General features: G+C 45.0%; 1 protein-coding gene across 2 annotated transcripts in view; it reads left to right on the top strand.

Annotated features, from left to right (window-relative positions):
• The first annotated feature begins 5,945 nt into the window (after positions 1-5,945).
• The window catches only part of FHL2 (four and a half LIM domains 2), a 43,417-nt gene continuing 28,810 nt past the window's right edge, over positions 5,946-20,552 (top strand). Inside the window, exon 1 of one of the 2 annotated variants that reach the window (XM_050978055.1) lies at positions 5,946-5,963. The gene's annotated coding sequence lies outside the window, so the exon portion shown is untranslated. Of the gene's footprint in view, positions 5,964-6,755; positions 6,894-20,552 lie in introns of those variants that run through there. The other variant, XM_018908932.3, reaches the window with a different exon arrangement.

Genomic DNA, 20,552 nt, shown 5'->3' with positions numbered 1-20,552 from the left:
TTTTATGTCATGGAGGAGAAGATGGGTGACCCAACATAAAGAGGAAAGAAGCATTTGAGCTTTACTGTAGTCACGTGCAGGATCAGGGTAAGCGGCAGTGGTAGGTGACAGGTTGGACATTAATCTGAGCACTGGCATCCAGGCCAATCTGGGCTCTACAGTGAAATTCTTCTCATTGTGCTAAATAGCCTAAGAGGTACACAGTAGCCCTAGGCTGCACTTCTGTCAGCAAAGCTCTAGCAAAGATTGAGTTACCTGTTGATTATGTGGCCAGGGGAAGGATATATTCTGTAACAGCAACAGCTGCTCTTTGTAAACACAACTTTTTAATATCGCTGGGCTTGTTTCAAATTGCACATGATGGCCTTCAGCAGGCTGACCTGAGCCACCAGGCTTGCATTAGGGCATTGTCAAAAAAAGGGATTACTGCCCGACTCCACAATGTGCAGGCACAATACAAGGCTTAAAAACTTTTGTGCAAGATTTTAGATTTATCATCATTTCCAGCTGCATTATTCTAGTTTTTATTTGCATGTTGTTTTGGGAAGTGCCTTTGAAGGTACCAGAATGTCATGGAATTTTACATTTGAACTCCTACTTTATATAGCCTAAGAACATCTATTGATTGCAATGTAGCAATGGGTGCAGACAGGATGATTTTGAGGTGCTAAAGCACCTCTATTTGTGTACCCCTCGCTCAGCATGAAACTTGAGTCAAAGGTGAGGAAAGAGTTATCACAGCTGGTCTTGGGAGATTTGGTTGGGAAATGGGCTCCTGACAGAAAGATCCTTTTACTGGCTGTGGAGGTGTGGAAACCTCTAAGTCTGCTGGGGGCTGGATTTTTTTTATCATCTCAGTGTATTTTCAGATCTTGCTCTTGAGCAAGATTTCTCTCATAGTTTCCCTTACCAGCGGGAAACCTGAGCCCTTGGGATATTATTTTGATTTTTTTTTTCAAAGTGCTTGGCACTTGCACCATCTCTGTCTGTCACTGGGACTTGCATTTACTTGCCAGGTTGGGTAACATGGATGTGGATGTCATGTCCAAGGTCACACCATGAATTAATGTCAGAGCTGGGATTATTATTACTTATTATAGTCTGGTGAGTACACCTATGCTTAAGGCAATCTACAGTTTCTATTACAAAAGTCTGCTTTTGTGTTTGTCCTTGCCAAAATAAAACTGCTTAGTGTAAAATTCCTGATCCACACAAGCAGCCTCATACTTGGAGGCAGGCGAAGCAGTCTGGGTTCCTGATTTCTTCATTTTGCTAGTGGCAACTCCTGACTCCTGCTGCTGGGGTCACAGCACTGTACTTCTCCGAGATAAGAGTTACCTCAGGAGAAAATTCCTCTCTTCTAAAAGGAGTGCTGAAAGAATTTTTTGCACATATACTCACTGGTGGAGTTAGGTAGAGTGGAGCAAAGGCATTAGTTCAAACAGGCAGGTAAGTGGGCAAACAGGGCACCAAAATTCAGTGTTACCAGGACTGTGTATCTCGTCTGCTTCGAACTCAGGCAGCTCACTTGGATCCTTTTGTCACTACAAGCCACAAAAGGTTTTATTGTTGTTAAGTGAAGCCTGCTTAGCTTTGTAAGGACTTATTCTGGTAGATTATGAGGGTAGATTTAGTTTTGGACTGAAGAAGCCTTAGCACGATCCAAAACCAGCAGCTAAAGCATACTGAACGAGTATTTCAGCCAAAATGGGAAAGGGCAGAGACGGGGCCATGAAACAGCTGCTAAGAGCAGTGGCCTTTTGTGAGCTGTGATATTTGCTTGGCATATAAGTGGAGGAGTGAAGAAGAAATGATTTCTGCTTTTCCAGCTTTGTTTGTACTCTGAAAATACATCCAGCACTCCCTCTGGCTTAAGAGTCACCACTTGGTTTCTCTTCACTCAGGGCACTTCATTTGTCAGTGCTGTGTCATCAGGTCTGCAAAGTGAACCCTAAGACATGGGACCATTTAGCAGGCACAGAAAGGCAGCCTGGGGACTGGCTACATCTCCCTCAGTGTGAGTGGGACACAGGATGAAGAGGGGGAGAAATGGAAAATCGTCCCAGGTTTTCCATGCAAAGTTTGGTTTTAGAGGTTTTGGAGAGAGTTGGGTGTCTGAATTTTCGAACTCAGGCTCACCTGCATGATTTACCCAAATGTGGCATTGTTTGCTAGAGGAAGAACTGGCAGAAGCTCAGAGCCTGTGCTCTGAGCTCTGACAGCCACCACGCCCAAGGGGTGCAAGCTGTGGAGACTGGGCATGGGACAGAGCACACACCTCAAGCACTTGGGATAAGAAACAGCAGGAAATTCACAGGAAGAAAAGAGAAATAAATGCATCGAGGTCATTAAATATAATTTGCTACTGTCTCAGAGAGTTCCCAACCCAAAACCTGTGGGAATTCAGAAAACTGTTCTGGGATATATATATATTCACAAGCACAAACTACTGGCTAGGGGCAAGAAAATAGGCTAGGTCAACTTACATCTCACCCAACAGAGGCATTTTTGTGGCACACTACTCAAAGCAAGGGCATCTCATGCTGAGTGAGGCACAGTTCACATAAATTCAGTGACCAGAAATTAGCTGGTGACAAAATTTATTTGAAGGAAAGTCTGGTGTGAGCCATCTTCTCTCACCAGGTAGTCAGCAGCAAGAGATAGGCACCTCCAGCCCCACAGAAAGCACACAGATAACTGGCTCACACCAGATGTCAGCTTTTGATGGCAAAACCTGTGAGAGGTGAGCTGCTGATGAGAGCATCCATGGAAAACACACATGTCACAGGGCTCTGAGTGCTTCAACCTGCTCTCAAGCCTGAGCATATCTTTGTAGCAATGACATCTTCTTGGAGCTTCAGCTCCAAGCACAGAGCAGAAGGGGAAATCAGGCAGAGATGAGGGCCTTGGAAATCACCCTGCTTTGCTGCCTCATATGAAAGCACCTACATCTCACCTGTGCCCCACAGTCTGGGCACAATGGTGGCAATGAGGACAGCTGCCCACCAGGAGGGAGGTGTGGTTGGGATCCTCCAGGTATTCCCCAGGTGTGGGGAGGGCTGAGTGTGGAGTTTTATGTGCAGGTGTGTCCTGGTTTCGGGCAAATTTGGGAGAAAACCTTCAAAAGGGACCCTCCAGAAAGCAAACTCACACGGCCCCTCCCCGCCACCGGTTTGGGAAGAATTCCTTGGAGAGAAGTGGAAAGAACATGTTTATGTAACAGGCACAGCACTCCCGAGCACACAAAATGAACAATACTGGATGACACCACTCTTTCACCTCTCTGAAAAAGACGACAAATTCAGAAAGTCTCTCCTGGGGGGTCGCTCTGTGATCAGTCCCTCCGGCGCTGGGGCAGCTGCTGCAGCCACAAGGTGTAACCTCTCTTGGTGTTTTCCAGGTCCCAGTCCAGAGCAGGTTCAGGTAGGTCCAAAAAAGGAAAGGAGAAACAGTCCAGGAAGAAATTTGGACTGTTTAGCTAAACTAACTAATGAGCAGAAGCAAAAAGCAAGAGCAAAGCAGGAGCAAAGCAGAAGCAAGAGTGAGAGCAAAGCAAAAAGCCAGGTAAAAAGCAAAAGCAGCACTATGTACTGTCCCATCTCTGTGTCCTGCCAGCCGTGGGGGAGCGGCTGATAAGAAACCAAAAAAAACTTTCACTCTTCAGAGCCAGTCTTGAAGGCACAGAACATGATATCCAGCATAAACAGCACACACGAATGGGGATACAAGCATCACAACGTCACCCTAGGACAAGGTGTCTAATTTGGAAGGCTCTGGTGTGACCTGTGGCTGTGAAGGGTCAGAAGAAGCCAGCAGGCTGACGTCTTGCTAGCACAGCCAAATCCCCTGCTCATACCAGCAAATGCTAATCCCATCTTTCTCACTGTGAGAACCTGACTTTGAAGGGTTGGCAAAATATTGACTACCAGCAGAATCTCCACAGGTGCCCTCTTTCCCTCTGGCTCTGCTGCTAAGTTTCTGGCAGTCAATATCATATGTACAGAACACAGGTCTAAATACCCCAAATTAGATTAAAGGCTCAAAAACATCATAACACAAGTTTTAATCACTGTGCTACCTACCATGAACACAAATGTCAGTACAGCAAGGGCAGATTCCCATAAATATCTGTTAGTAGAGCTCTTCTGTTAGTAAACACACTGCCATTTCAAGCTGGTTAGATTTTGGTTTGTTAAACCTATACTGAACATTTATGTTCTTCTTGGATACCCACATTTCTGGCATCTTCTGTGACTTGCAGAGAATGGCAGGGCAAATCCTGATTGTGAGGGATTAGTGGTAAAACCTCTAACCTCACTACAATGGATGGCTAATGGCACCTTGGTGTGCTTTCCAAGGGAGCTGTGCTTTACAGCTTGCAGCATTTCCTTTCCATTTCTAATGCACATTTGGACTCAATGATCTTAAAGATCTTTTCCAATCTAAATGATTCCTTGATTATAAAGCAGCTGTTATTGTACATACACATCCCATTGCCTTGGAATAGGGAACTGGTTGAAATTCTTTCTTTGCTTCTTGCTGTGGGATAGAGAGTCTCAGCCCCCATTCTTTTTCATAAAGGTTGTGTCTCTGCTTCTGACAACGTCCACATGAACACCCCTCCTGTTAGCCTGCTGTCCTTCTGTGCCTTGGAAGTGCTGGTCCCTCAGTGTGGGGGCATTCCCCTGCCTGTCTCGAGGAAGTGGCTCAGCTGTTACCTGCTGCCAGGAGCACAGGATCATGGCCTGACACATTGCTGATGATTTAGCTCTCTGGCAGCATCCTTTTTCAAGGAGTCCTTTCCCTGCTGAGGGTCCTCTTAGAGTTAAGCAACACCCACAATGAAACTGGGACAGTTTAACCAGCAGGACAATGTGGGGTAACCAGCTTTAGAGAGCATTTGCTCTTATCAGAGAGAAAAGCAGTAAAGTTTGCACTAGCAGATCTGTAATCCACCTTCTCAAGTTTTTTAGATTAGGTGTTCTGGAAGGCACCGTTTACCCCAAGCTGGTCCCTGGTTGCTGGATGTGCACACCAGATGCAAAAATGTTCTGCAGTCAGACTGACACCTGGGGATTAGAGATGTCATTAGTGCCAAGAACATTCTGGACTGGGGCAGGGGACAAGCATCATTGTTGTCTCTACAACATCAACCACACCTTTGAGTCATGCAAACAAAAGAATTGGCTAACGTGAAAAAGTTGAGGCTTTCCAGAGCTGTCAAAACATATGTCTTAACTTCCCCCTTTTTGCTGCTTAAATAGCTTTTCAGAACTTTTTATTGTTCTGGGAAATGGGAAAGGGCTGTTTACAAGGTAGCTAAAGAAATATGAGGCAAAAGGCCACTAGTTCTAGGATGAACAATACTTTCCCCAGGAATTCTGTGGTATATTTCTCTTATCTCTCTAACCCAAGTCTCTAGGCCATGCTCCTCACCCATGGTGCTTGGAAGCTCGGCATTTCTGCAGGGATAAAAGGAGATGTGTGAAAGTCATTTTCTGCCAGAGGCTTGAATCAGGCTGTCAAATCATGTTGCTTGGCAAAGGCTGAGGACATGCTGTTGTGAGCTTTTTAATGGTAGGATGAATGCCTCAGATGCCCACTTCTCATTGGTTTGGAGTTAAAACCATAAAACTTGACTGGGCTCCATGTCAAGCCATAAGTCAGTTTGTCATGCCAAAAAGCCTGGCACACAGTTTGTGTTAGTATCCAGCCTCTGCAGCTTGACCTACACTTGTTGTTCAAACTGCTCAGAGACAAGCTGGGAGCTGATGCTCTCTCCTAAGGACTATTGCTCAATCAGAGTTCTGAAGAAAAGAGAGAGAAACAGGAGATGATGGGAATGAAGGACGGTGGAAGTAATAAATAAATCAGCAAAGGAGCTGAATCCCTCATCAAGTACTGCTGTTTCAGCCAGGGGGAGAAACAACCCACAACCTCACTTCAACAGCTTCTCCAGATAAGTATGTTGCTGAAGAGAGCCTTTTGCCTGCACAGAGAGTCTGCCTGATGTTATTTCTTCACCACACCATCTTACAGAGAGGTTTTCCTTTTCCTCCCCTTAAAATAGCTCAACTTTGTACCAAGGACCATGTCTCTGCTACTCCTTTCTCTGCAGAAGTACATTGAAATGCAGAGATGGATCCAATATTGCCAAGGAGGTAGGCAGGTTTTAACCCCACTAGGAAGGGTATGACAAGCCCTAAGCAGAAAGTTCACCCCTGAGCTGCAGTCCTGCTGCCAGCACAGACTTACTTTGTGATCTCAGGCTAATCTCTAAAGCTGCTGTCTTTTGTAGTGAGGTGGTATTACAGGAGGAGGTGCAGGGCAAAACCAAGGCAGGACACAAGACACAAACTAACCTGCAACAGGGCTGCACACGTGGGGTGGACAGATGGACAGATGAAGGAGTGTTGGAGTTGTGACATCCACAGAGCAGTCAGCATTTCTTAAGGTGTTTCTGTCAATCCAAAGGCCTGACAAATAATCCAATTGATAAATTAGGGTTGCTCATATCTCAGACAAAATACTGAGCCCTGAAATATCGCCATCTCCTCGGGGTGCCTTGCAGCACCTCCTGAAGGCGCTCCCAAATGCAGCAAAGGGATGGGCTGGCACTGCTCAAGAGCACAACAGCCCTTTCCATGGGGGCCCTCAGGCAGCTCTGGCTGTGATGCCTTAAAAGGCTGGTGAGCTCAGAGATGCTGCAGTCCTTATCTCCTGCCCATGGCTGCTGCTTTGGAGATATTGTATTTATAGATCACCCACAGCACAGATGCCCAACTGTCTAATTACGAAACATAAAGTTTGGGCAATCCAATAAAGAGGCAAGGCTGTCCTGTCCTCTCTCGTTCACAGACTCATCAGCAGAGGCAGCACTGGGCTGCAGCCAGGTAAGATAGTGCCTTGTTTTGGTTTTCACTGTCTTTTGAGCCCTTTTCTCCTTTCCACTTGCAATTAGCCATCACTTCTCAGAGCTCTGTGTTGACCCCCTGAGGGGAGTGCTGCTTTCTCAGGGGAAGAGTGGGCTTTAGGATGTTTGTTCCTCTCTTGCTGCCAGGGCACACGCAGAGAGTCTCTCTTTGAATTCCCAGTCTGCTGTTGGGAACCAGGTGCTAACTAACAGCTGCTCTTTAGTTTCTTCACTAATGATACACTGTCATGTTTTCATGTTCTCAAGGAACACAACCATATCTAACTATAGTATAGACACTTCCCCGGTTTGAATAGCAAACTGAATTACTTCAGGCAGAAAGCTTTTCATTAGCTTTTGGAGGCTTTTCCCCCTCTATCAGCATCTTCTTCTTTATGTTGAATGTTTGGAAAATTAATAGACAGTGGAAAAAAAAAAGTGGACAGGCAGAAGGAACATTTTCCTTTTTTCTCCTCTTTTAGACCATTTTCTAGAGGCAATGAAAGAAAAAAAGGAAAATTGGAGGTGATGCTGATTTCATGTTTTAAACAATTACTTGCTATGGATTACAGCAGCTGAGAGAAAAGGAAAAAGAAAGCAAAGCACTGAATCATAACTATGTGTCAAAGCAGGAATTTATCAAAACTAGCCTGTAAAATAGCAGTAGCAATAACTGCCAAATGCCAATTATCAGGATATTGTTACATTAAATTACTTTTAACCTCATCTCATGAGAGCAATAATTTTCAAATGAAACCAATAAAAGAACACCTCTTAGGAAAAATAAGATTATTTGTTCACATGCATACAGTTGTTTGGATGCATTTACAGATACATTTTTATTATAAATAATTTTATAACCAAAAGCTTTTAAATCCAAGGATCACAAAGTATGAACAAAGGTAAGAAATATTAATTTACTTTTAGCCTAAAAGCTAAAGCTATCACACACTGCACTAGAGTTTGTTTACTATTCCATTATTCAAGAAGTTAAATGAAAGAAAGGGTTTTTTTCAGATTCTGAGTCCTTCAAGGGCTTTGGCAGGATTTCAGGTCCCTGGTACCCTGAGGACCAGGACTCCTTGGACGTGACCCAAAGCCAGTGCTTGCAGGAAAGGACAGCCCACTTCAAAGTGCTTGGGATTGAGGTCAGATCTTAGGTGAGGATTTCAAAGGCAGGAGGCCAGATGATTACTTGGTCTAAAGCTGCTGGAGATGCACTGACTGAAGAAGAGAGGTGGAGTTCACATTGGTGCAATTGGTGCAGCACTTTGGTCTGGTCCCAGGGCTGTCTCTTGGGCTCTGCCATGGCAACATGTGCCTGGCAGAGTTCCTGTAGAGAATGCAGCCCCGGGGCTGTGCCCAGGCCATTACAACCCATGGTCTCTGAAATCAAGTGATCACATCCAAAACACATTCTAGGGATAGGATTTGCTCTTAGGCCATGCCCAGGAGGGAGAGCCCTACACGTCTGGTCAGCAGACCAGCATGGGTGAGTGAATCTCAGTGCCTGGGAGAACCCTGGTGTCCTATTTGTTTTATGAGTGAAGACATGGCCTCTGGGGTTGTCCCCAACCTCACCTGTGACAGGCACTCACTGCCAGGGCTGATGTCCTCAGGTAATATGTCATGTCTGGCTTAGCTTTCCAGGGTTGTGGTGGTGTGGGCTGTGACAGGCAGTGTAGAAGGTGCTGAGACAACACGCACAGGGACATGTTCGCTCAAACCTTCATGTCAAGAACAGCACATAGCCTAAGTGGAAGAATAAAGTAATGTAAAATACCAAATTATCTGCACATGCACTTATCTTGGAGCTTTGTGGGTGCCTCAGAAGGATCCAGACATTGCAGCCAGCACTTCACACATTTCCCTGTTCCCAGACATAACCATCTGGCCACTGCACCTTGGTCTGGTCAGATCTGCACAGAGCTCCACCTTCTGCTCCCCAGCACTGATGAGATGAGTTTCCTGTTACCTGGAGCCCAAAGGCAGCATGTCCCACCAGAGATTGCAGTGTTTTAGAGGGACACCAGTGGGACATGGCAGCTGCCTTCAGTCATCTGGTTATTTCAAGATCTTGCTATTAAGCTAAATGGGTGGGCTTCCAATGTAAATTGTGCAGTAAAGAAATAGTGTACAGAACTATTTTTTAATTATTAAATATTTTTTAATAGAGTAGTCTCACTTCTCGCATGCTAGAAATTTTCTCATGGCCTCAAATTCTCTGCCTATCTTCCAAGCCTCGGGCTAAAACAATAAAAATGAGAAAATCACCCTGTTTGGGCAATTAGTGTTAAAATATTGAAGCCACTGGTGTATTGACAGTGTTCTCTTTAAAAACAAGAAGCAGAAGCAGCATTCCAATCATGTACAGCAAAGCATTAGCTTTGAAAAAAAAACTGTGTTGGCCAAAAGTCTTTAGCTGGAACAAAATACAGGAACATACATACTAATGTTGTGATTTTTTACAGGATTTGAATTTAAAAGTGAAATTAAACAAAAAGATCCAAAGCCTGTTTCCAAAGTGAAGCCATTCTAAAGGCAATCTCCAACAATAAGACTTTGTTCTTACCTAGCATTTAAAAATATGATTAATGGATGAATAACTTTACTTTTTCCCTTGCAAACAGCAAGCCATCAGAACAAGGCAGACCTTTGACTGCAGCTGGCAAAAGGCTGTGAGGGGGCAGCCTCATTCAAACACTTCTTTAATACAGAAAATGTAAAAGGCTATTTTACAAAGAAAAAAAAACAGAGGAGGAAGTGGATGTGAATACTGACTTGGGAGTGTAATCCTGACCCATAGATATCAATGGGAGTTCTCTCAGAGGCATCCATAGATTATTTTAACAAAACCCAGATCTCTTTCTTTTCCTCCTAATTTTAATAGTACCAAACTCGTGTAGATTTGTACCAAAAAATTGCATTTACATATTTTTCCTTACCATTTTTCCTTCTTTGTCTGTTGTCTAACCAAACCACAGACACTCTGACACAGTTGTTTTTCAGTGAGATGAATTATTACTGACTGCAATATTTTATCTTTGGCTTTATATCACAGTGAGTACAGTTTCATACTAATAAATCTCAGGCTGTTTCAACAATATTCATCATCTAACACTGATCAGCTTTGAGAAGCATAGGTCATATTGCACAGTCCTAGTTTTTCCAAAAGCAGCTGGAGTAATTTTGCCTGGTTTTGCTCAACTCCCTCTGACCAACATAGGAGGAGGACTACCACAGATATTTCAAAGAGATCCATCAACTTCAGAAAACTCAAAAATTTTCTGCTGCAGGTTGATTTCCTGGCTACTGTTAAAACACGCTTACCAAGAATTAGTGACACTGAAAGAGCTAGAAGAAAAAATATTTTCCCTCAATTTCATTTCATATTTTCAGTAATATTTTTTATGAAGCCATTTATGCAAGTTTTCTTTTATAATATGCTTTCTTTTTCCTGCAGTGTCTGTGTAACTCCCATATCACTACAAATTAGAGTAAAACCCTCCTTTAAAAAGGAAAATAAGTGCTTCATCATGAGAACAAAATGGGCACATAAGTGGGGACAGAAGCTGTCTCACACACTCCATAAACAAAGCTAGTGGGCTTTCAGATCAGCGAATTTCCTGGCAAACTGAACAGATTTTCACCAAGGTCTTCCTAGAAATTAGCATGCTTTCTGTAGGAGGGAAGCATTGACAGCATTGACTAGTGCTCCTTTTTGGTAGTCTGTGGCTAGGGAAGCAAAGCCCAACATGCCTAGAGATTACCATATGAACACAGAAATACCTGCAAGCCATAGATGCCATCACACAGAAGCCCATTATTCTGTTATTTATCCCATTTTTTTAAATGCTTGGTATCCTAATTCCCTATGCATGGTTTCCATTGCCACACATCTCCCTGCCTCCAGCCTTGGGTCTAGAAGGCAGCAGGGCACTCAGGGGCTTAGAGCACTGAATATAATACAGAGAGAGATACAGCATGGCACTTTTGGTACAGAACAACAACAGAGGAAGTTCTCAGAACAAGCTCTGTTGTACTTTTCAGCTCCAGCACAAAAGCCCCAGTCAGGAATTTGTGTGAGCACAGGTTGAACACGTTGTGTGTCATGCGCTCGCATGGTCTGCAATTCACTGGTGAGTATTTCTTCTCTCAACATCCTTTCAGGGGAGAGAAATAACATTTTTTTCCTAATTCAGAAAAAAAAAGAAGTAAGGGTCTTCTAAGAACCAGATCTGAGGGCAGCCATGCTTCCTTTCTGCCTTTTTGCCCTGTGTTTGCTAGAGCAAATGTAGGGTGGATCTGCAGCTGACTGAAGGAAAAAGCAAAGAGAGCTGGGTCCAGAGCATGCTCACAGAGAAAGCTGGCAGGAGAGGCAGGGGGGCATGGCTGTGGAAGGGATGCAGGCACTCAGGCAGAGCAGTCTGCCTTCCTCACAGGTCTTGTGCCCTCTCCTGCAAGTGAAGTTCCCACTGCCTGCCAGTGCTGTGTTTGCTGCCAGACAAGCCAGCCCCTTCCCCACATTTTTTGCTGGATGTTCAAGTGTTAGAAACTCCTCCTTGCAAATAAGGAGTCTGGGTTCCTGGAAATCCTTCTGGATGCAAGGAAGAGTCAGCATCCTTGTGGACAGGCTCTTCAGGGACACACAGATGGGCAGTGCTCAGTCACGCCAGGCATTTACATTGCAGCAACCCAGCCAGGACTCACTGGACTTTATGGTTAGACATGATGGATAAGCAAAAGGATAAGCATTAGGGATAATCACTGCTTCATAATGTGAGTTCTGACTCCTCTCTAATGATTCATAAAAGTTACTTATCTTCCAGATAAGTACTCATCTTCAAAACAAGCCATTGGTACAAGTTTTTCTTTCGTTTTACTCACAACATTTGAATTTCATTCACATCAAGACAGCAACTCCACTAGACAGCCATGGGAATATGAACTTGGCAGGAGCAAACACAATCCTTATTGCTATCAGGCTGACAATGGATGGTATATTTTTTCAGCTCTGTGTGAAGTGGTAGACATAAAATTCACATCAGCAACCAAAGGTTTACTTTAATCCTATTATTTAAAGGGCCTGAGCATTTATAGTGCTCAAAGTAAGCACGGGCCTAAGAAGATCAATAGCAAGGACTCTACTTCAAAGTGCACAATCTAAGCTCATGTACTCAATCATAATACATGTCTGAGCCTACATCTCAGACCCTCTCAGATTATCTGTAGCATATACAAACAGTAGTTGAGAAGAAAAATAATTGTTGCCATACAGAAGGATCTTTCTACAAAACAGGACATCCCCAGTCATGGTCAGATTGAGAGGGTGACTGTTTCTACTCACATCAAAATATTATGGGTCTGAAGTAATTTGGGAAGTGATTTGTAACTGTATGCTTCTTTTGAATATTAGGCAAGTTGAAGGGCTTGGGGAATGATTGGGCCAAAAGATAACCAGTCCTTGAGCAAGAGATGGCTGTAACAGAAGAGGCAAAATGATCCCTTTTTTTTGCTCCTGCGTTCATTGGGAGGAACTTGGAGAGCTTCCTGCAGCAGAGTGCTTCCTTATGGGTATTTCCAGAGGATCTATTTCAAGCTGAAGTGTCTGTAGAAGAGGTATGGAGCAAATAAACAAAATGAATAGGAAAGAAATTTTAGAACCAGATGGTGTTCATCCAACAGATTTAAAGGGACTGAAGGATGAATTAGCTGAAATAATAATAACAGTCCATGGCCTCTTATTTAAAACAGACTTAGAACTGAGCACCTGAATGTATCCAACACAGCATCAGCCTTTTCAAATGCTTCCAAGAGAGAATGGGAGAAATAGAGCCTGGTAAGACTGACAAATTTAGCAGAAATCACAATGCAGGGTAGAGAAAATGGGTAAATATGATACTTTGGGAGAAATTCAATATACCTTGGTAAGGAGAAATCATGTTCTACAAATCCATCAAGTTCCTGTAAGATGATAAACAGCATGGAGATGCAGGAGATCTTTGGTTGACAGCAGGTGCCTATTTGTCCTTTTCCATGTATTCAATAAGGGCTCTCACCACACAACCTTAAAAACACCCAAGCAGTAATAGGATAAGAGGGAAGATATTTGCATGTATGGCATAAAACCAATTGAAAGATAGGTTTTACAGTAAAGAGATTAATAGGACATTATTAGTGGGAATTCTTCTAAGACTGAGAAAATAGATGAGAGAAAAGGATCTTAAGCAAAAAGATGAGTGGGCACTAGAACAGCATCTCATACTAAATGTAGATGAGCATAAAACAGTGAACATGGTGGGGGGAATGGAACTTTAGCTATAAAGTAGTGATTCTGAGATGTTTAGCTGGGTGTGAAATTTAGAGGTTATATAAGTTGACAAAAAAACCCCAAAAACAATAGAACACATGCAGCCAAAATGCATGCTGAATATTAAAAGTTTTGGGCACATCACCTGAAAAACTAAATTGTCATATTGAAAAAGTTTGATGAGGAATGATAAAACATGAGAAGCAGCTTTCATACAGACTAAACAGGCAGACTGGGACTCCCTGGCCTAGGAGAGGTGGCTGAGCAGAGATATGATAAAGATTGACAAAGACATGAACAGCCTGCAGCATATGAATAAAGATAAAGTTTCTCGTTATATCTCCAAAGGTAAGACCTAGGAGCCCTCTGATGAAACTTGTAGGTAATATGTTCAAAATTAACACAAGGAAGGTGGTTCTCCAGCTACACACAGTAGAGCTACCTTCTCATCAGCTTTGATCTTAGCCTGCTGGAAACTGTGAATTTCCTTCCAGGCAACCAGGAGGGAGCTGCAAGTTCATGAAAGTGATATTCAGTATGAATATTACCCCCAGGTTAAGAAATCCCCCAGCCAAAAGTTGCTGGAGGCTGGCAGAGTATTATGAAGAGATATCATTACATTCTCTCCTCACTTTCTTCCCAAGATATTTCCCAAGAGCAGCATAACAAATTGGAGGAGCCCTGCTTTCAGTGATTCTCATATTGCTATGGTGTGATCTGAATAACTACAAATGACAAGTTCTCCTGACACTATTCATCCTTTACAGGCATGAATGTTAGACGAGGCCTACATCTCGGACCCTCTCAGTATATCTGTAGATTATACAAAACAGTAGTTGAGAAGAAAAAAGAATTGTTGCAATACAGAGGATCTTTTTCCAAAAAAGACATCCCCCAGTCAGGGTCAAATTGAGAGGGTGACTGTTTATACTCACATTCAAAATATTCTGGGTCTGAAAGTTCATTTTGGGAATGTGATTTGTAAAATGTTGATTCTTTTGAAATATTAGGCAGTTGTCGAAGGGCGGGAGGGAAGGAGTGTGGACAAACGAAAGAAGATGAACTCATGCGCCCGAGCTCGTGAGCAATGAAGAGGCTCTTGGAACAGAAGAGGCAAAATGATCCCTTTGTGTTGACTTCCATCGGGCGCATTCATTGGGAGGAATTGAGCAGAGCATCCTTTGTGCAGAAAGAGAGTGCCTTCTTATGGGGATTCCAAGCGGTCTATTCCAAGCTGAAGGTGTCCTGTAGAAGAGGTATGGAGAAAATGTAAAAAAAAAAATGGAATTAGGAAAGAGTTTAGAACCAGATGGTGTTAAATCCAAAAGAATGTAAAAGGAACTGAAGGATGAATTAGCGAAATACTACTAACAGTCCATGTGTGGCCTCTTATTTAAAACAGAATTAGAACTGAGCACCCTGAAATGTATCCAACACCAGCCATCAGCCTTTTTAAATGCTTCCCAAGAGAAGAGAGAAGGGAGAAATAGAGCATTGGGGTTGGGTTTAAGACTGAACAAATTTAGCAGAATCACAATGCAGGGTAGAGGAAAATGGGTAATATGATTACTTTGGGGAGAAATTCAACATACCTGGAAGGAGAAATCATGTTTAAACCCAAAATCCATTCACGCATGGTAAAGATGATAAACAGCATGGAGAAGGAAGGGGAGATATTGTGTTGACAGCAGGGTGCCTATTTGTCCTTTCCAGGTCTTCATAAGGGCTCTCAAACACAACCTAAAAACACCAGAAAGTAGTCATAGGAATAAGAGGGAAGTATTTGCAGGTATGGCATAAAACCAATTGAAAGAACTAGGTTTTACAGTAAGAGATTAATAGGAATTATTAGGGGAATTTCTTCTAAGCCCTGAGAAAATAGAATGAGCGCAGAAAGGAGGATCTTAAGAAAAAATGGTGGCACTAGAACAGCATCTCATACCTAACTGTAGATGAGCATGAATAAAGAATGTATAAAACGTTTGAACAGGGTGGGGGGAATGGTGGGGAGCGAACTTTGTAGCCGATAAAGAAAGTAGTGTTTTTAATTACTGAGATGTTTAGCTGGGTGTGAAATTAAGGTTATATAAGTTGACAAAAAACCCCAAAAACATTAGACAACATGCAGCCAAACAGACATGGAATATTAAACGTTTTGGGCACATCACCTGGAAAAACTAAATTGTTCATATTGAAAAAGTTTGAATGAAGGAAATGATTTTAAAACATGAGAAGCAGCTTGCCATACAGACTAAACAGGACAGACTGGGGACTCCGGCCTAGGAGGGAGAGGTTGGCTGAGCAGAGATATGATACAAGATTGACACAGAAATGAACAGGCCTGCAGCCATGAATAAAGAAAAGTTTCGGTTATATCTCCCAAAGGTAAGACCGTAGTAGACCTCATGATGAAATGAAAATTGTAGGTAATCTGTTGAAAAATTAAAACAAGGAAGGTGGTTCTCCAGCTACAAACAGTAGAGCCTACCTTCTCAATCAGCTTTGAAATTAGCTGCTGGAAACTGTGAAATGGCTTAAAGGCAACCTGGACCAGAAGTCCAGGGGGAGCTGCAACGGTTCATGAAAGTGATAGTTCAGTAGAATATTACCCCCAGGTTCAGAAATCCCAGCCAAAAGTGGCTGGAGGGTGGCCAGAGGCAGAGTATTATGACGAGATATCATTAAATTCTCTCCTCACTTTCTTTTCCCAAGATATTTCCAAGAGCAGCATAACAAAACTTGGAGGAGGCCCTGCTTTCAGTTGATCTCAATTGCTATGGTGTGATCTGAAAATACAAAATGAAGTTTCTCCTGACAATTATTCATCCTTTCGGCATGAATGTGAGACTGAATCCAACTTCGTATGAATCCTCCGTCCTTCCTTTTAAAAGGAAGGGAAGGACGGAAGGAAGGCAGGAAGGAAGGACGGCCTTACCGTCCTTCACTCCAGTTACTTCCTTCAATTCCGATTGCCGGCCACTTCAGCCACTTCTCCGCCACTTCCGCCAACTTCCCGCCACTTGCCGCCACTTCCGCCACTTCCGCCACTTCCGCCACTTCCTGCCACTTCCTTCCTTACGCCAATTCTTACGCCAACTTACGGACGTTCCGGGAACTGGGTGGGCCGAAAGAGGACCGGCCGTCCTGAAGCACTTCCGTCCGACTGCCTTCCTTCATACTTTCCGTCCGGATGCCAGGTGTCCTGGCGGCCGTGACCCGCCGGCAGGCAAGGCGGAAGGAAAAGGAAGGCAAGGGGGCAGGGTACGGGGACGGAAGGACGTGAAGGAAGGAAGGGACGGGCAGGAAGGCAGGAAGGGAGGAAGGGGGGGTCGGGAAGGAAGGGAGGAAGGAAGGAAGGGGAAGGAAGGAAGGAAGTGGACTGAAGGAAGGTCGAAGGGAATGGCCAAAGAAGGCCAAGGCAGAAAACGGACGGCCGGACACGAAAACGGGCAAGGCAGACCAACGGAAGGCCGCGAAAAGGGGGTGTCCGGCAGCCACGGGGGCGGCAAGACACGGCGGCAGACAAGGAAGGAAGGGACAGGAGGGGGGACAGGCAGGAAACGGCAGAAGAAGCAGGGAAAGCGCCGGTGGACGTACTGGACGGGGAAGGAAGGGGAAGGAAGGAAGGAAGGAAGGGAAGTGACAGGAAGAGGGCAGGCAGGGAGAAGGAAGGAGGACGGAGAGGAAGAGGGGGAACGGAAGGAGGGAAAGGTAATGAATGAAGCTAAGCAACGGAACTCACTTACATCACAGAACAGCAAGAAAGCAGGAGTGCAGGCAGTAGAAAGGAAGAGGCAGGAAGCAACAACGGACTGCAGTTGGCCAAGTCGCCATGAAACGGTCATCTTCATCATATCTTTATCCTCGACCCCCTACTTTCGCCGTCAACTCTTCTTTTTGCTCCTCTGGATATTTCCGTGAGTACAGAAACTGGACTTCCGACACTTACTTCAGTTCTTTTTAAAGGTCCTTACATTCCTGGCCTTTCCTTCCTTCCGTTCCTTTCCTTCCGTTCCTTCCTTCCTTCCTTACTTACTCTGCTTCCGCCCATTCGCGCCACTCCGCCATCGCAGACCCATTCCGCCCATCCGCCCTTCCGACACTGCCGACCACTTCAGCCACTTTCCTTAGCACCGCTACTCGTGCTTTATCATCTACAAGGAAGAGGCAGGACGTCTACCACCACACGGCCTTCGCGCCAAGGCCGGTCCGCCAAGGCCTTCCGCCACGGCCGTCTGCCGGCCGGAAGGATAGGACGGAAGGAAGGACGGAAGGACGTACCCTAGGACGCGAAGAAGGACCGGCCGGCATGCCGGCCGGAAGGCCGGCCGGAAGGACGGACGGGCTCCGGACGGGAAGGAAGGCCGGACGGCGCACGGAAGGGACCGTCCGGGAAGGGGAAGGCCTCGGCACAGGCCAGACCTCATGGAAGGGCCGACGGGCAGCCCCGCGGGCGGCAACCCCAAGCCACGCGCACGGCACCAAACAACGAAAACAGGACCAAAATCAAAACCAAAGCGTAAGAATAAGGGAAGGAAGGGAGACTACTCATGGGCAGGAAAACAAAAAAGGCGCAGGAAGGAAGAATAAGGACGGGACGGCGATGTGAAGACCGGAAGGAAGACGACAAAAGGAAGGGCACAGCGAGGCATTTGCAACAAAACAAAGAAAAGAAAAGAAAAGGAAACACAGAAACAGGAAGGGGAACAGCCTGGAAGTCGAAGCGCACCACCTGCTCCTTATAATATAAGTGAACGGAAGCGAAATTGACACAATAAAAAGAAAGGGCAAGGAAAAAGTGCTGCAGCCATGGCGCCGGTAAGAAATCCCCGGAAAACGGAGGAAGGAAGGTCAGGGAAGGAAGGCAAGGAAGGAAAGGCAGGAAGGACGAGAAGGAAGGACGGAGCCGAAGGACGGAAGGGCAGGCATGCAGGCCGGCCGGACGGACGGCCAGGACGGCCGGCAGGAAGGACGAGGAAGGAAGAAAAAGAGGAAGGAAAGGAAGGAGGGAAGGACGGGAAGGAAGACAGGAAGGACGGGGAAGGAAGGCAGGAGGATGAAGGGCAAACGGAACGGAGGAGGAAGGGAAGGACGAGAGGATGAGGGAGGAAGGGGGAAGGAGAGAAAGACAGAGAAAAATGAACAAAGAACCAAGGGAAATAGGACAAGAAAGAAAGATGAGATCACGGAAAGAAAGAAAGAAAAGGGAAGCCAAGGGAGAAGGAACGGAAGGGAAGGAAGGAACGGAAGGAGGAAAGGAAAGGAAGGACAGGAAAGGAAGGAAGGAGAGGAAGGAAGGAAGGAAGAAGACTCGCGAATAGTCAGGGACGCGGAAGGAAGGAAGACAAAAAAGACCCGCGACGGAAGGGAAGGAAGGAAGGAAGGAAGGACGGGCAGTAAGAAAGGAATGAAGGAAGGAAGGGAAAGGGAAGGAAAAGCGGCCAGGAAGAAGCAGGAAGGACAGGGCGCCAATGCCTTCATTATTCCTTCCTTCCTTCATTCATTCCTTCCTTACTTCCTCTTCCTTACTTCCTTCCTTCTTCCTTCTCCTTCATTCCTTCATCCTTCCTTCGTCCTTCCTTCGCACTTCTTACGCACTTTACTTCCGCCACTTCCTTCGCCACTCTCCTTCGCCACTTCTTCCTTCCGCCCATCCGTCCTTCCGCCAATTCCTTCTTCCGCCACTTCCTTCCGCCACTTCCTTCCGCCACTTCCTTCCGCCACTTCCTTCCTTCCGCCACTTCCTTCCGCCACTTCCTTCCTTCCTTCCTTCCCTCCCTCTTCGGAGGTTGTACAGTCCTACTGTTACTCCTTTAGGGCAAATTAGACAGAGATTGCCAGGAATGACATTGGACATTGTCACTTCTGCCTTTGAAATTAGTTAGGTAAGTTCTTAAGGTGCCTGCCAACTGCTCAGTTTTTCAAACCTGTCTTTGCTCAGGAGTTCCTGAGGCCTCTGGCTGTCTGATAAAGGGAAATGGTACTCAAAAGTTGCTGCTGGTTATTTCCAGAGGGTGGTAACAGTGCAGGGTGATCAGGAGTGCAGGCAGAAAAAGTGCTAAGGGGAGCAGAAGCAAATTATACACCCAGAAGTAAGGTTTTGGAGAAGAAGCCATGAGCAGTGGAGCAGTGGGAGGGAGAAAGACTATGGAAAGGGGATTTTGCCTAAAAATGCAGGAGTGTGCTGTTAGGAACACCACAGGTAATGGGAGCTATTTTTTACAGAACAGCAGGTCTCTGGTGCTTTCAGAAACACAGAGTCATTAATTTCTTGGAACAATCACAGTGTGTTTGTTTCACACATCTAGAATAGGGAAAGATAAATCATGATTATATGAAAATTAATAAATCCTAAATTAAGGGGTAGTATTTGCCAGCTCAGAAGACCAGCAGTTACTGCAACCTCTGTACTAATTTGACATCCCAGATTCCATCTGCAGGGGTAGGAAACCCAAAAGGCTCTTCCTATCAGTCATATTCCGGCCCCATATGGCAGCCAAGTTGAATCCAGAGGAAAGGAAAGAAGCAAGAGCTCCTCTGCGTAGGTCCCTGCACTATTATCATTTAGAGTCATATGGAGACCCCTCACCTGCTGTTGAGGTTATCTCTCTATCCAAAGCACTTCTGCAGACATGCCACCAAGGTCTCTACCCTTGGTTACAGATGAACAAACTGTGGAGCTGAGGGGTTTAGTGAACACTTAAAAGACAAAGAAGTGTGAAGATGGCAAAGACCAAAATGTTTCACTATAGTTTCCTTAAAAGGAAAGGCCCTCCTTAGTCAGGGGAAAGAATGAGAAAGAATGCTAGGAAAAGTAGGGAGAAGACTGTATTCCATAAGAATTGTTGTCTTCCACTCTCTTTGTTGTAAATCTTCATTATTTCTTCAGGCAGTTCACAGCCTGGTGAGGGCTGTTCAGGGTGGCTGCCCCACATGGTACAGGCAGCTGCTGCTTGGGGAGTGGTTTGATGGGCTGCCCTTATCCTGCCATGGCCTGTATGGCTTTTTTTTAATCCATGAGGTCCTGGGATAGATTTTCTGACAATGCTTGTCCAGTGAATGACCTGTCAGTCCTGTAACAGTGCCTGAGCTTTCCAAGCTTTTGGAAACTCATCCAGCAACAAGAGGGATTTTCCTTAGCAGATACCATTCCTTTCAGCCCTGGGCTGATCCTTGAAGCTTCCCCTGGTATTCTGTCTGCTTCTTCAAGCACCACTGCACTTCTCCTCTGTGACCAAATTGTGTTCCTCTGCACACCAGTGATAAAAGCTCTTTGTCTACTCAGCTGGGAGAGAGGAAAGCAGCAGAAAAAGGGACACAGCTGTCATT

This window comes from Serinus canaria, chromosome 1, assembly GCF_022539315.1.
Source record: "Serinus canaria isolate serCan28SL12 chromosome 1, serCan2020, whole genome shotgun sequence".
Classification (NCBI taxonomy): domain Eukaryota; kingdom Metazoa; phylum Chordata; class Aves; order Passeriformes; family Fringillidae; genus Serinus; species Serinus canaria.
The sequence above is the reverse complement of the archived record's forward strand: the minus strand, read 5'-3'. Positions and strand labels throughout refer to the sequence as shown.